The 15,422-nt window shown below is 31.2% G+C and overlaps 1 protein-coding gene across 4 annotated transcripts in view; it reads right to left on the bottom strand.

Annotated features, from left to right (window-relative positions):
* LOC134718519 (uncharacterized) overlaps nt 1-15,401 on the bottom strand; it is a 42,678-nt gene extending 27,277 nt beyond the window's left edge. For 2 of the 4 annotated variants that reach the window (XM_063581098.1, XM_063581095.1), the window contains exons 1-4: nt 15,286-15,401; nt 11,027-11,168; nt 10,122-10,324; nt 1,816-1,933 (exon numbers count right to left, since the gene is read on the bottom strand). The gene's annotated coding sequence lies outside the window, so the exon portion shown is untranslated. Of the gene's footprint in view, nt 1-1,815; nt 1,934-3,799; nt 3,818-10,121; nt 10,325-11,026; nt 11,169-15,285 lie in introns of those variants that run through there. The other 2 variants (XM_063581097.1, XM_063581099.1) reach the window with 2 other exon arrangements.
* Nucleotides 15,402-15,422: the final 21 nt, after the last annotated feature.

The following is a 15,422-nucleotide window of genomic DNA, read 5'->3' as shown; positions in this document are numbered from 1 at the left end:
ATCTAGCTGCGTGTCACAAGGATATTGACAAGATTAGCCAGGACCCATGGCTAGTAAAGCATATACTGATATATCATGTCTATCTAATTTTTGTTTGGTTGCTGTGGTTTTGACAAATATCCCTGAATTTCCTTTACATTCTTGTCATCATAATACCAGGTGCAAGCCAATTTAAGTCAGTCATTTACATATGCACAATGACCCCTACAAATTTATATATGCTCCACAAATAATTGACATTAAATACATTACATTTTTGTTTTAAATTGGAGTTGAACCCCTACACACAAAAAATAAAATTTAGAACAATGAGCAATCAAAGAATTATTTAAAAATTTTGCCCTGAACAATAAGGATACAATCAGAAAAAATTCCTTTGTACAAAAGTATCACAATGGAACAAGTTCTTTCCTATATCTACCAATAACATCTGACCGTAATGTATTACAATGGAACAAGTTCTTTCCTATATCTACCAATAACATCTGACCATAATGTCACGATACCCGTAAAGTTCCCTGAGTAGGACAAAGAAAACTTTTGCCTTGTCATCTAATTTTAAATTAATTCAATAATACCCACAGATTAACTTTTTTGAACCATGTTTTTAATTTTTTAACAACGTCAATAACCTTATACTATATTTAATATTTCTAAACTTAATGACCTGAAAAATAACTCCAATTGCACATGACTTAACTTTTGTGAAAGATATTAAACCCAATAGAAGGATGGGTGCAAAATGACGTACAGTCTCTTCAATACAAAGGAGAAAAGATATGTTAAATAAACAGACACACATTTTCTTATATCTATGACACTGTAGTAGGATGAGACAAGAGTATAACTTTATTTATATAGTGTCATAGTGTCACATTCATGTCTTTTCTCTTTTGTACTTCAGGAAATTTAAGTCACTTTGTCAGTTTAAATCTTTTTAAATATCACTGGGAGAGATAGAATCAATTATATGGTAGAATGGGGGTTATGTCAAGACAAGAAATTGGTATAAGCTTGACCACTTGCCACTTAGAGCTAGAATAATCAACAACAAAAACATCCCCCCCTTTTTTATATTTTTTTTATTATCTTAGTGTCATATTCATGTCTTCTCTCTTTTGTACTTAAGGAATACATGGTATCACGTTACTAAATATGTATGTTCCTTCATTTATAATTCATATCACTGGGAGAAGTACAATCAATTCTAACATGTCTTAGGTAGAAAAGGGGCATGAAAAAGGTCAAGACAAGAAGCTGAAATAAGCTTGACCACTAGCCAATTAGAACTAGAATAATCAACAACAAAAATATCCCCCTTTTTTATTTACATCTTAATAGATATAGGAAGATGTGGTGTGAGTGCCAATGAGACAACTCTCCATCCAAATAACAATTTAAAAAGTAAACCATTATAGGTTAAAGTACGGCCTTCAAAACAGAGCCTTGGCTCGCACCGAACAACAAGCTATAAAGGGCCCAAAAATTACTAGTGTAAAACCATTCAAACGGGAAAACCAACGGTCTAATCTATATAAACAAAACGAGAAACGAGAAACACGTATATATTACATAAACAAACGACAACTACTTAAGTATATTTTTGTAAGGTTTGTGTTGCTTAGTCTTTAGTTTTCTATGTTGTGTCTTATGTACTATTATTTGTCTGTTTGTCTTTTTCCTTTTAAGCTATGTCCTTGTTGGTTTGTTTTCAATCTATGAGTTTAAACGTTCCTGTGGTATCTTTCTCCCCACTTCTTAAGTAACGGTAAAAAAAGAGAATAAATTAAAAGGGTGACATATTTAATTACTTACATTCAATTAGTCAGTATATCCAATTCTGGTTAAATGTCCTGGAATATCACAAATATCATGTTAAATCCAATTATTATAAATCTCCACATCTAAACATTCTGTGTCTTCAGGTAGATATCTGAGGAACAAAGAAAATCAAATAGTTATGAGGAAAAAATATCTAAATTCTCAGTACTTTTCGTTGTTTTTTAACAAAGTGGTAACAGCACTCAGTCAATAATATAAATAAACATGGACTTTCTCAATACATATTTCCACGGCGTATCTCAATACATATTTCCAGTCCTTGGTCAATTATACAAATACACACTGACTATCTCAATACATATTTCAAACATAACAATATTCCCTTTAATAACATAAATAATTTGTTGTTACGGTTAGGCGAACTTTTCTTTGTTTGTAAAAGTAACCGACTTTATCTTGGGTATTATCCTATTTAAATGCTGTCCTCAGTAAGTTTGATCTTAGTAGTACCTTTAATTTAACCTTTAGTAAAACCAAAGCTTATCAATTAACAAAAATATCACAAGATTACAGACAAACGAGTAAATAAGGACAAATAAATTCTCATTTCTTCTTTGTCTCTTTTTTTGCATAGTCATTATTAGCAAATCAACAGTATTGATGTTTGTCAAAGAACAGGTGTCTTTCAGAGGGTGTAGAAAAGGCTGTACCAATGGCAGCATGATACGACATTGATGTTTGGTAAAGAACAGGTGTCTTTCAGAAGGTGTAGAAAAGGCTGTACCAATGGCAGCATGATACGGCATTGATGTTTGGTAAAGAACAGGTGTCTTTCAGAGGGTGTAGAAAAGGCTGTACCAATGGCAGCATGATACGGCATTGATGTTTGGTAAAGAACAGGTGTCTTTCAGAGGGTGTAGAAAAGGCTGTACCAATGGCAGCATGATACGGCATGAAGTCAACAAGAGGATTATAGTTAAAAATGTAATTCAAAATTCAAAGGTAGCCACACTTTATGCCTGTACCAACTAAGCTAATTTGGTCCTAGACTGAACCATATGTAATTCATGGTTGCTGCCTTTGTTTGTAAGTCAATATCTATGTAGGAGTCAGTCTGTGGTGATGTAGATGTATCAACCTATATATTGATAGATTTAGGGGCGACATCAAAAGTTCAATGAAGGATAAAAAACTAAATTCACATAGTTTTTTCGCTGACCCCCCTACCCCCCTTCTTAACTTAATTTGGGAAAAATTGATTTACCTATATGAATATATATGTAAAATCGATTTTAGATTAACAAAACTTGCAGCAATGTTAAGGAGTCTCCCACAGACAAGCCATCCTTTCCCAGACCTCTTCCAATTAACTCTTAATATGATCCCATCTTGGCAAACATGGTAAACACTCCTATCATTAAAAGAAAATAAAACAACTTTTATCTTCAGTTTAAATTCTTTCGCAAATGAAGTGTGAAATAAAAAACGCAATGTTTTTTTTTCACTTTCACCTTTCAGTATAGAAGTAAACACTATAATTAGTAGATTAATAGAAAATGTAGGTTAATTTAAGTATTAGGTTCACTTTCAATAAGTGGTATCTAATTTACACCAAGATATTATGGTTTAGCCAAAAGAATAGATTTCAATACTTTTAGAAAGGGTTGGAACCGCTAATTTTTTTTAACAATAAATAATAAATTTGAATGGGGGCATATAGTTGGAACACCCTCTTTATCAATGGTTAGGAACCCCCCCCCCCCCTTTTTCCACAATGTCAGTTATGTCCAAAAACCAGCTAATTGAAATCTGCATTTGAAAACACATTAAATAATTTTAGTCAACTTTTAACTAAATGTACGGTAATATAACTTTTTTAAATTGTAAATGGTCACATTTCAGCTAGTGTTTCCTAATTAAGCTGTACAACTCCTACCATTCATTTTTTATGAAACCTTTTTATTTTTACTTTTCTATTTTAAAGGTAAGAAATTTATAAAAATAGTGAAAATCCAACCTTATAGTGAACTGTTATGTCCAATGTATTTATTGACAAATCATAAAGAGTCTTTGTTGTGGCTTAAATCATAAAGAACAGATGTGGTCGGTGAGGCAGAACAGCATTCAATCAACTGTGAGATATGTGTATTGATTGTATTAAATGTGGGGTGGGAGGCTTCACTATATCAAATCATTACAAAATGACTTCAGGCAAAATATATATAATATTAAGTAGTCTTGGGGAAATAAATTATGTATTGGGACTTTATACTCTGATGGCAAATGCTTTGTTTGGATCAGCAAAATAGATAAATGTATTTTTAAATGATATTTTGAACAAAATGTTTAAAAGTATATATATGGAATAAATTTGAACTGCTGGTATGATTAAAAACCAAGATCGTAAGGACATTAAAAAATATTCTTGACCTCAGTCAAAGATCACTGTAAACCTACTTATTATCGCAAATACTTTATTTTGTGTTATTCCAATTCTAGCCTAATTTTCATGGCTTTTGAAATTCACGATTTTCTTATTTACTTGATATAGATTAATAAAGATTTACTTGTTCGCAACGATTTATATTCACGTTATTTTTTTCTTTGTGAAAGTCAATAAAAAAATAAATCGCTTGCAACAATAAGTTGGTTTACAGTAGTGCTAGAGTCAGGCTATTCTTTGGAAAGATTTACATAAATAGTATTATATCTAATAAAAATCTTTATACATGTACAATAAAAAACAAATCACGAAACTTTTCTAGTACTTTTAACAGGACTTTCTAGTTACTAAGTGGGTTTAGTTTTGCTCATTGTTGACCTCTAGCTGTTACTTCTATATTATTTGGTCTCTGATGAAGATCGGGTGAGTCTTGATGGCAATCTTACCAAATATTCGTTCTTTTAATTATAATCCATTTTATAAAAAAAAAAAGAGTTTGCATTTTATATCTTGCAATTTAAGATTGATTGACTGTTGGTGTGTTAATGCCACTTTTAAGCACCACTTTTGGGAGTATCAAAGCATATTCCATGGCAGCCATTTTTTATTGGAGAAAGCTGGCGTGCCCAGAGAAAACCACTGACCTTAGATAGGAAAACTGACAGTTCTTGTCAATTAAGATTGGAGTTGAGTGGAACAACATGAGTGGGGTTCAAACTCACAACCTCAGTGTTGACTGCCTAGTGATAACAGTCATGACACTGTCATAGTAATTGACAGTAGTAGGGATTTAAGAACACATTTTTTAGGGGGGGATAGGACCTTTATAGGGACTCTGGGATCGGGTGTCTTTTATAAGCTCGGGATTTTGTGATTGACCCTTTAGGGATCTGGGAATTTCTTTATTTGAATTTCAGGACCTCAGAATTTCGTGTTTTTAAGCCCAGGATTTCTTGTTTTAAACCCCAGGATTTCGGGATCATGACCCCTCCTATCCCCCCCTATCCCCCCCTCATTTTTATATTCATGGTAATGCATGTGTGTTGAGAGAGAGATGATTTTGACTTTCGGCTGCATGTCAGAATAACATATGGTACACAATATATCTCATCTAAACAAAGGAAGGTGAACCACACTTTGGTCGGTGTACTCTGAACTACACATACATTGTAACATGACATAAGAAGAAAGGCATCTGAATCTCTCCTTCAAGCACAATATGCCATTTATATCAATCAATAATTTACATAATATCATACCAACCATATCTGTTTAATTGGATTGATCACAGTTTTGTCTCTAGGACTTGGTAATTAAATATTCATAGGCCAATCATATTTAATTCTGAGTTTCTTCGTGTTCTTTGATCAGTGGTATTCAGATGTCTTTTTTTGTTGCTAAAATCAAATTTATAAAATTGTTTGTTTGAATGTATTGATTGGTTGTAAATAACCATGATAACCTAAGATTTTAATGACTGTCACATATTTATTGCTAGAAGGCTTTTTGCATTCTGCCTGGAATCAAATGTATATGATTTTTATAGAATGAAGATACAATGTAATAACATCTATCTGAACTTTTTTAAATGTTTCATTTTAGTTTATAAAAAAGTTTTTCTGTTACAAATCATGATGTATTGTTTTATGTGTACATGTTATGCTGCCCTTCAAGGGCCCTTGATTGGAATAATAAATATTCTGATTCTTATTCTTATTCATTCTCTGTTTATCTAATTTACAACAGGGATATAGAAACAGAGGTTGACTTGATTATTAAAAAAAAAATACTGAATTTTCTAACAAATGAATAATTTGAATTAATCATTGATGTTTGAATATGATAATTAATAAATAAACACCCGTATTTCACAGACAACCTGCAGCTTGCCATACTGACAGTGATGATATTTATTTTCATTATTCCAATACTTAGGATAAGTTTCACTTTAATCAAACTCACATTCAAAATTCCTATCACTTTGTTTGCTTTTATTATTGGGAAGAGATCAAGGCAGTTCAAATTCGTAATGAAATTTATAGTGTTGTCAAATCGTACACTTTTGCCTAACCGGTTACTTGGATAATCGTTCGATTGATTAACCGGTTAACCGGTAGTTTTAAGTTGTCGTTTGAAAGCCTTTTCAATAGTACCATACATGTACACATAGTTATAAGATGTGATATAAGTGTCAATTTGACAACCTTTCATCCAAGTTATAAGACTACTATTAAATAATTGATGTTTGTTCTTTGGCATTATAAGGTTTGTCTGTGAGGATTCCTGGAGAAGTTTGGTTTTTAATAAACAAATACACCGTATCCAGAGACTAAACTTGGGAATTCCAAGCTAGGAGCCCAGACCATATATTTCATAATTAGTTTCTATATGTTCAACTGAAATTTAACTGAAAGTTTAGGGGCCCAGTTCATAATCTAGGAGCCATGGGCGACTGGGCCCCCTTTAAGTTTTGTCCCTGGTATCAACTATAGCATTTGTACCAACTTCAAATTGAAAAATATATAAAAAAAAAACGTCTTGATCTCGAAGAATTGAATTTGAGTGAAACCGATCATTGTTTAATTTTCTCTTGTTGTCTTCTAAAATAATGTGGAGTGTTTCAATTTGAAATAATTAATTATAAACAAAAGAAGATATGGTATGATTGCCAATGAAACAATTCTCCACAAGAGACTAAAATGACACAGAAATTAATAACTATAGCTCAACATACGATCCGTTTCTTTACTTTGCTTGCTTGTTTCTTTAAACATGTTACTCGTACTATCACGTATACCTTGAGTACAATCACATTAGTTTGCATTTCACAATTTTTAAGGTAGCATTTCGTTTAAAGAAAGACTAAAACTTGCACAATTGAGGTTACACATTTAGATGTTTACACAATATTAAATCAAAAACAAAATAATGAACTAATTAGTAAAATTTAATCGCATCTCTGATTTAAAGTTATTGTTAAAAAAACATTTTTACCAATCGTGTTTCTTTAAGGTCCTGCCCCATGCTCTAATTAATTTTATGTATTTAGGATCAACAATAGCAATCAATATACTGGACAATTGATCTGTCAAATAAATAATCACGACGACAATTTTTAAATAAAACAAAACTATTTAATGATTTCCATGCAAATTTATATCAAAACTATCGAAATTGAAAAAAAGTCCGGTTAACCGGTTAGCGTTTTTGGTATTCGGTATTCGGTCGTTCGATCGGTTAACCGGTAACCGTTGACAACACTAGTCAAATTTATGAAAATTGGGTAAATAATTATAAGATTGAGGCAAAAAGGATGCAAAGGCTTACATAATTAGGCTGTTTTGAGTCAGCATCAACACTGATGAGAATTAATACAGGTAAATTGGAACTAACTGATGATGAAAATTTTTACTTTCATTCATGATAATATATCTTATCAGAGGTCATCAGGGTTCAACTAGCCTGGTAGCTGGAGATTAGTAACTTTTGTGTCAGGCTAGTGAAAGTTTGTGGCTTGTTAGCCTGAGGAGGTAGTAAATTTATTTGTCATTGATCATCAAAACTGCTGTACAATGGTCATATCCAAACAACTTCGTCTAATAATGTCTACACTGTTTTCACCACCCATTTATTTGGCATTTGCGGATAACATTTCTTCCGAAAAAAACAGTCTTCACATTATTTAAGTATTTTTTGCATTTTAAAGTCTTTTTAACCTTTTATGGACTTGTAAAATTAATGTAAAGTCATTATATTAGAAAACATATTGAAGACTTTTTTTCATGACAGAAAATATTAAGTGTATAATAGGATTGATCATGTTTCTAATTAACTCTGCACCTTTTAAAAAAAAATCAGTTTAAAATCTTTCATTTATCCTTTTTTTGTCAATAACATGAATAATACATGTTTACCCATATGAAAATTTTCTAAGTGACATTTAAAAATTAAAATAACTGTTATATTTAATTTCGTAATTTAATCTAATTTCATCACACAGTAAATTTAATTTCAAAATTAAATTCAAGGACATATACGATATATATAATATATAATACAATATATGTCTCTTCTCTTCTCACTCAATTTGATTTTTGGTGTTTTAACACACTTTTAAGCACAGCATTTAGGCTATTTTGCATTTTGGCTATTTCATGGTGTATCTCTAATCACCTTTAATATCTTATTCATTGTCTAAATATCACACAATAAAAGTATCTCTTTTTTTAAAGTTTTTTGGGAACCATTGCATGCATTCCCCAGTCTTTTGCCAGATGTCCAGTGTACTGTGACATGGACAATAAAATCAATAGATTAAATCCTATCCCAGACCATGTTACCACACACATTGTGTATACTGTCATTGATTATGTAATCATTGTGTAAATTTATGTATCCACTGGTCAAAACAATCCTAAAATGGCCCAATACACAATTATGGCCTCAGAGATTTATTCTTTGTTAAAGGTCCTAATAAGACTATTATCATAGTTTTATAATAAGTCACACAACATTACAGTATTTATCATTATTCAAGAAATTTGTTAATTCAGCCAATTGCCAGTAAAATATGAATGGGTTTCAATAGATCATCAATAGTGTCTAGATACTTGTTCTACAGTTTTTACCAATAGAGTTTTATAGGTCAAAAATTATTTGTAAATACTTAAATCTGAAACTAGCCTGTTTATATAATCCAGAGTTTTTACAATTACTTGCAGTTATGAGTTTCAATGTCCCTCTAGTATCTTTAACCCCTCTTTTGTAAACTTATTAACTCACTAATGATTTCTCATTACCCCTTTTTCATTGTCTATTAAAGCCTGTAAAAGAAAAGTGATTTTAACTGCTAATCAATTGCCAATGTTGCTTGAAAGGGGTGCAATTTAAAAAAGTTTAATAGGCTTTGATTCAAATAAAATACAACTTTCATAGTAATTTTAAAATGGTCTTACAGGTGGGAATACACCTCTCAGGCTCTCACATGCCTCCTTGTCCTTGTGAAGGGGAAATAACTCTGAACACTTTAGTACAGAAGTCAAAAGCAACTTCAAGCTCTAAATACAACAATAATTATAAAAGCATGCATCAGGTCTCACATTTGTTGACACAATGTTACTTGAATCAGTGACTTTAAAATCTCTCAATTAAGTTAGTACCCTGAATGTACAAAATTAAACAGATAGTTAAGTTTGTTGAACCACCCTTCCCCCCCTTTTTCAAAACCACCAGCACCACAGCCCTAATACCCTCAACCCCAACCTCATAATAGTTATCTCTGTGGTATAAGAAGGTTAGCATTGAAATTTACATACCACACATATCTTTTTCTTTACACCGCTTCGAAGTCAATGAAAATATGTAACCCACAGCGCCTTGTAACAATCAGTAGATGAATCCATGTGTTGGTGCAATAGTAAACTAATAATAGTACTAGTACATAAAACACTTCATGGTAAACATGATAAGACAGTGTTTCTACAGTACCTCTTATCACGTCATCTTTCATTAACAAACTGTCAGCATTTATATATAATCATGATAATGAACACTTTTATATAATATACTCACCAAGTTTTGATTCCAGACAATTCTGTTTTGAAATAGTTTGAAAAAAAAAATTTCTAATCCTCATATCAAATCATTTTAAGTATATAATTGCTGGGTAACAACAACTATGTATTGCTACAACTTTCTACCACCCAATCAAAACATTTACAGGTTTCAAAAAATCCATTCTCCTTCTAACATGTCTAACATGTCTAATGAAATTATGTTATCTAAATTATGTTATTCCAGTGTGCAACACAGACTGTTCTAAAATTGCAATTTCAAATATAAGAATCCCAGTTCCTTATGTGTGTATTCTTGTGATGATAAGTGTATTTACTATTACCTTGAACATGTCATATTATTCCACAACATATCTCTTTTATTCTTCTAATTAACACATGTTTCTGTCATTATGACTCAGATTTCAAAACACACCTCAAATGTGAAGTTGGAACATCTGGATAATTAGTCTGTGAGAATGATGTGGACTGTACCATTGTTATCAATAGGGGTGTCATGTTGTTATCACCATATCATTATGATTACCTAAAATTGCATATTTTATTGGAAAATCAATGATCAAAATGATAGTCTTATCTGTAGACATTTGTCTCTGCTGTCATATTTCAGTTAGAATATTTTTTTAAAACATTTTTTTTACTAAAAAAAAATAATACTATATGATGAAAAGATTATGTTGTAAAAATGTTTTTATATTTATGAAAATATTCTTATCAGAAATTTTAAGTTAATTGTTTGTTTAATTTATTATTGTGGCTTAGGCCATGTTAGTTTATTAATTTATTTTCGGTGACGGTCTAGTCAAATTAAATCCACTTGTGAATAAATTGTTCATATATGAGAACATTAATTATTGATTTCTTCCATTTCAGATAAAATGACAGTAGTTAGGAAAAGATTTTTAGTAAATATTAATTATCAGTTTTATATGTAAGCATTATTTTTTTTTTCATTTTTTTTACATAAATAAGGTCATTAGTTTTCTCATTTGAATTGTTTTACATTGTCTTATCAGGCCCTTTTATAGCTGACTATCCAGTATGGGCTTTTCTCATTGTTGAAGGCCATACAGTGACCTATAGTTGTTAATGTCTGTGTCATTTTGGTCTTTTGTGGTTAGTTGTCTCATTGGCAATCATACCAAATCTTCTTTTTAATATTATAAATTAACATGTCTTATAATGAAATTTCAAACCATATGATAAACTTGCACATAAAGAAATATACCCGAGTTGTCACATCTAAATTGATCTATAGGGCATGCTCTCCTGAACAAGAATCTCCAAACACAGCTTCAGTAAAGTTCCTCAATGTGATCAAAACATATTTACTTTGGATCCTTTATAGTATGCACTCATCATGTGGATTCCTGAAATAGAAAATGCTTTTAAAGCCAAAATAGCAGTGAAAGTGGGTCTCATTAGGGTCTAAGCGTAATGCAGGATTGTCGATTTTTTGTAAGCATGATCGACACGTGAAAGTCAAATTATTGTGCTGTGAAAACAGGATATGAAGTCTAGCAGGACACAGGATATTACAAAATACTGAGAATTGCTTACCTGCATATTGTAAGCAGGATACAGGAATCTGACAAAACAGTTAGCGGGATCTGGGATCAGAACCCCCCAATGAGACCCCTGTGAAAATACACTGTAAACAAATTAATTTTTGTGGGTGCTTTATTTTGTTACTGCCACTTGTAAACTTGTGATTTAATATTGCATAAGGAATAATTCAAGTTTTAAATATTTTTACTTGAGAAAGTTTTTTCGTTTGAATTGTTTTACATTGTTATTTTCATGGGCCTTTTATAGCAAACTTTGCGGTATGGGCTTTGCTCATTGTTGAAGGCTGTACAGTGACCTAAAGTTGTTAATCTCTGTGTCATTTTGGTCTCTTGTGGAGTGGAGTGTTGTATCATTGGCAATCATACAACATCTTCTGTTTATATCGTAATGTTTGATATGCATCTTGCATTTATCTCTTTGATGAGTGTTTCATTTTTGGGTGTTTCATAATTACACTTTCACCTATGGCGCCATATAAACCAAAATATGATAACAGCCAAAACATCACAATTTACTACATATAATTTGATTGCTAACAAAACATACGTAAGACAATTATCATATCAATAATTGATGTCTATACAAACAGAAAGGATTCTTCAGAAAACATTACTTTGTTTTTTTGGCAATATAAATACTGTAAATTCAGAAATTATTGCGTGCATTAATTATTGTGATTTTGTCATTTTAAAATTATATGCGATTTTAATTTTTACAATTTTGAGAAAAATCCTGCTAAATTTATATAAAACATTTCAAAAGTGCCATGCAGTTTAAATTATTGTGTTTATTGCAATATTTTACCTTGCATTAATAACTGAACTTACCGTAATTATTTTTTTATATAAATTTGAAAAAAATATTTCAGAGAAGTGATTAGTGAACGGTGAATAGATGATTACCTTGTGTTATAAAAAAACAAAGTGGGTGATTATCTCCCCTTGACTGCATTTGGGTTATTTTGCACTTATCTATCAAATTTTTTGGTAAAATTATAATTAAGAATATTTACAATCTTATTTTTAAATAAGGGTAAGAAAATCATACAAGGAGTCTTGAAAAGTTTACCATAGTTGTCTCTCTTCTTATAATTTTTTGCTATTCCAAGATTATCTAGATAGAGTTGTGTCAAAAATGCAAATATAGGTAAAATCATCATTGAATCAGCGGTGGGAAAATGGGGGAATGCATTTAAGAAGTTGGTATATAATTTAAATTATTTGTAGATATAACTGTGCTGAACAATTTCTCTTTTTTCAATTTGGTGCCAAAAAAGAAGAAGAAAAATTCAACCAGTTTAGAAATTTGTCTAACTTTATGGGAGATGCATTAATTGCCCTTGTGGATTCAAGTTTCTATATATATAAGTATGGTGTTCACCAATGACAGCTAAAAAAATATTGGTCACAATCATTATTTGTTTGTTTAATGCAAAAGTTACTACCAGTCTAATTTGAGCTTGAATTCAGTGATTACATGTCATTATAATGTTTGAACCAAATCTTAATGTGCTTTACTATGCTGGAAATAGATCACTGAAGGAAACAGAAATCAATATGACAAGTTTTGTGCTGTTTTAGATATAGAACCACTCATTTGAGCCTGGTCAGAAAGAACTTATGAGAAAGGAGTACTTACTAGTACTTTAAACAAAATAGTTCCTAGGCACGGCTGTGACTTTGTCAACAAGTAAATCAAGGGAACTTTGGATTACTTAAAAGAATTTGTGTTGAAAGTTTCTCATAAATGAAATTCTAATAGAAGAGCACATTTGCCTAGTTGTTCAGATCAGAAGTACCTGTTTTGTACTATTTGTGTCATTTTGGTCTTTTGTGGATAGTTGTCTCATTGGCAATCATACCACATCTTCTTTTTTATATATCCTGGGAACCAGTGCACTCTTATATCATATACAATTAAAAGTATGCTAACTTTTTCAGCACAATTCAGAATAAGGTATTGTTTTGACATAAAATAACTGCAACTTTATTTGAACTTCAGACAAAGTAGAGGTGGGATAAGACCTTTATCGGGACTCCGGGATTTTTAAGCCTGGGATTTCGGGATTCATATTTTTAAGCTCAGGATTTTGGGATCAGGACCCATCCTACCCTCCCTCAAAGTAGCTATTGGTTAATGCTTGAAATTTCTGAATTTTACATAGAAAGGAATGAGGCTATGGACTAGTGGTTTTACAACTTATCAGTGACACTCAAATCAAAAGCTAAAGTTATAAAGGTTGAATAAAGAACAAAATTTGAGGACCAAAATTTCTAAAAGGTATTGGCTATTGCCAAATGCAGCTTAGGTAATTTATTCTTGATAACAAAAGTTGCAGTTATATCGCTGTTAATTGAACCTCTTTATTAGGTATAATATATATATTCATCAGAGGGGATAATGATGATCTTCTGAAACCGGTTCATTTGATTTCTAGGTAAATGGGAGATAACTTGAAATTTAAAATCTCAGGGTCAGGCAAAATCTTAAAAGTAATGAGATAGTGTCTAGATGTTGAAGTCTCTGTCCACACTGGTCACATAAATGAATAGAAATGGTGATGCGCCTGACAGAGGCAGAATCTACAGATTAGGTAACAGGTAACAGAAAATGAACTGCATTGTTGTCTAGAGTCTTCTTTATAATTTACTAGTTTTTTCACTAGTTTTAAACTTCAGAATAAATAATTTAGAAAATATCATTAATTTGATGATGAATATGGACATTACGACTGTATAACAGTATTTAGTCCATATCATAAAAATGTGCCAATGAGACAGTAGAGAAAAGAGAGATATATGTTGGAGTGATCAAATTGAGTTATCCCTCTTTGACAGTTTCCTCAAAGTTTCCAGTCAATTACCAAAATTTATCAAAGAATATTTGACATAATTTGTTTTTAAATAAAACATCTTTTAAAAGTCCTATCAGCCACCAGGGACTTTATATATTATATTTGGTATAGAAATTCCCTGGTGCAATTACAGTTCTGTTAAAATTACTAACTGCTTATCATATATTTATAGATGATCCTCGAGAGATGATCATTTAGTTGGTAAAAATCAGTCAAATAAAGCTTAAGATAATTCCTCTTCAGACAACCATTTGTTGGTTGTGCATATCATACCCGTATCATACCCCCTCTTGAAACCAAATGAGCACTGATAAAGTCAACGTTCTGTTCAAATTGTGAATGTTAAAGTCAATTTCATGAGTCCAAATACACCCCCCCCCCTTGGAAATTCCTGTATATCATGAGTTTTATTTGTTATGTTGAATAATTTGTTACACTGAGCTCTCCTCATACTCCTGCATGGCCTAGTTTTAGTTTTATTCACTTTCTATATATTTGCCCTTAATTGTTTTTTTTTGGTTTTTTTTGTGAAAATCCAGTGGCAGATCCAGAACTTTTCATATCAAACTGTGAAGACAATCAGGTCCTTAATGCTGTTGGTAAATTTATTAAAGTGAATATGAGTTAGTAATTGTATTGTTACTGTATGTAAAATAATGTTTGTATCTATATATCTATCAAATTAATATTCTTTTTCCTTATTCATGTATGCTCTGTATGCCCCTTGTGGGCCCTTAATTGGAAATAAAATATGTTCTGTTCTGTTCTGTTCTATAGGGGGAGGGGCACTGAATGACCTATTATGGGGCCCCTCCAATCATATTCTTCAGTGATTTCTTTGTAATGAACCAAATTTGTCCGCCTATGAAATATAATGTGTGTTTAAAAACATGTGATGAATGTTTTGTCTTTTTGATATTATTTGGTCTCTGTTATTCCTGAGACTACTATAACACATAGTGTGTTATAGTAGTCTCAGGTTATTCCCTTTAAAAAAAATTAAAAAAATGATGGATTATTTTTTTCTAAATTTTTTTTTTTTTTTTTTTTTTTTTTTCTTATACTTTTTAAGTCACAGCACATTTGAATCAACACTAATCATGAATGAACATATGCTAGCCTACAGTAAAACCAGAAAACCCAGACACATGCAGCCTCCAAAAATAAGTGACAATCTGATACCTTAAAAAATTCATTGCCA

This window comes from Mytilus trossulus, chromosome 5 (assembly GCF_036588685.1).
Source record: "Mytilus trossulus isolate FHL-02 chromosome 5, PNRI_Mtr1.1.1.hap1, whole genome shotgun sequence".
NCBI lineage: Eukaryota > Metazoa > Mollusca > Bivalvia > Mytilida > Mytilidae > Mytilus > Mytilus trossulus.
The sequence above is the reverse complement of the archived record's forward strand: the minus strand, read 5'-3'. Positions and strand labels throughout refer to the sequence as shown.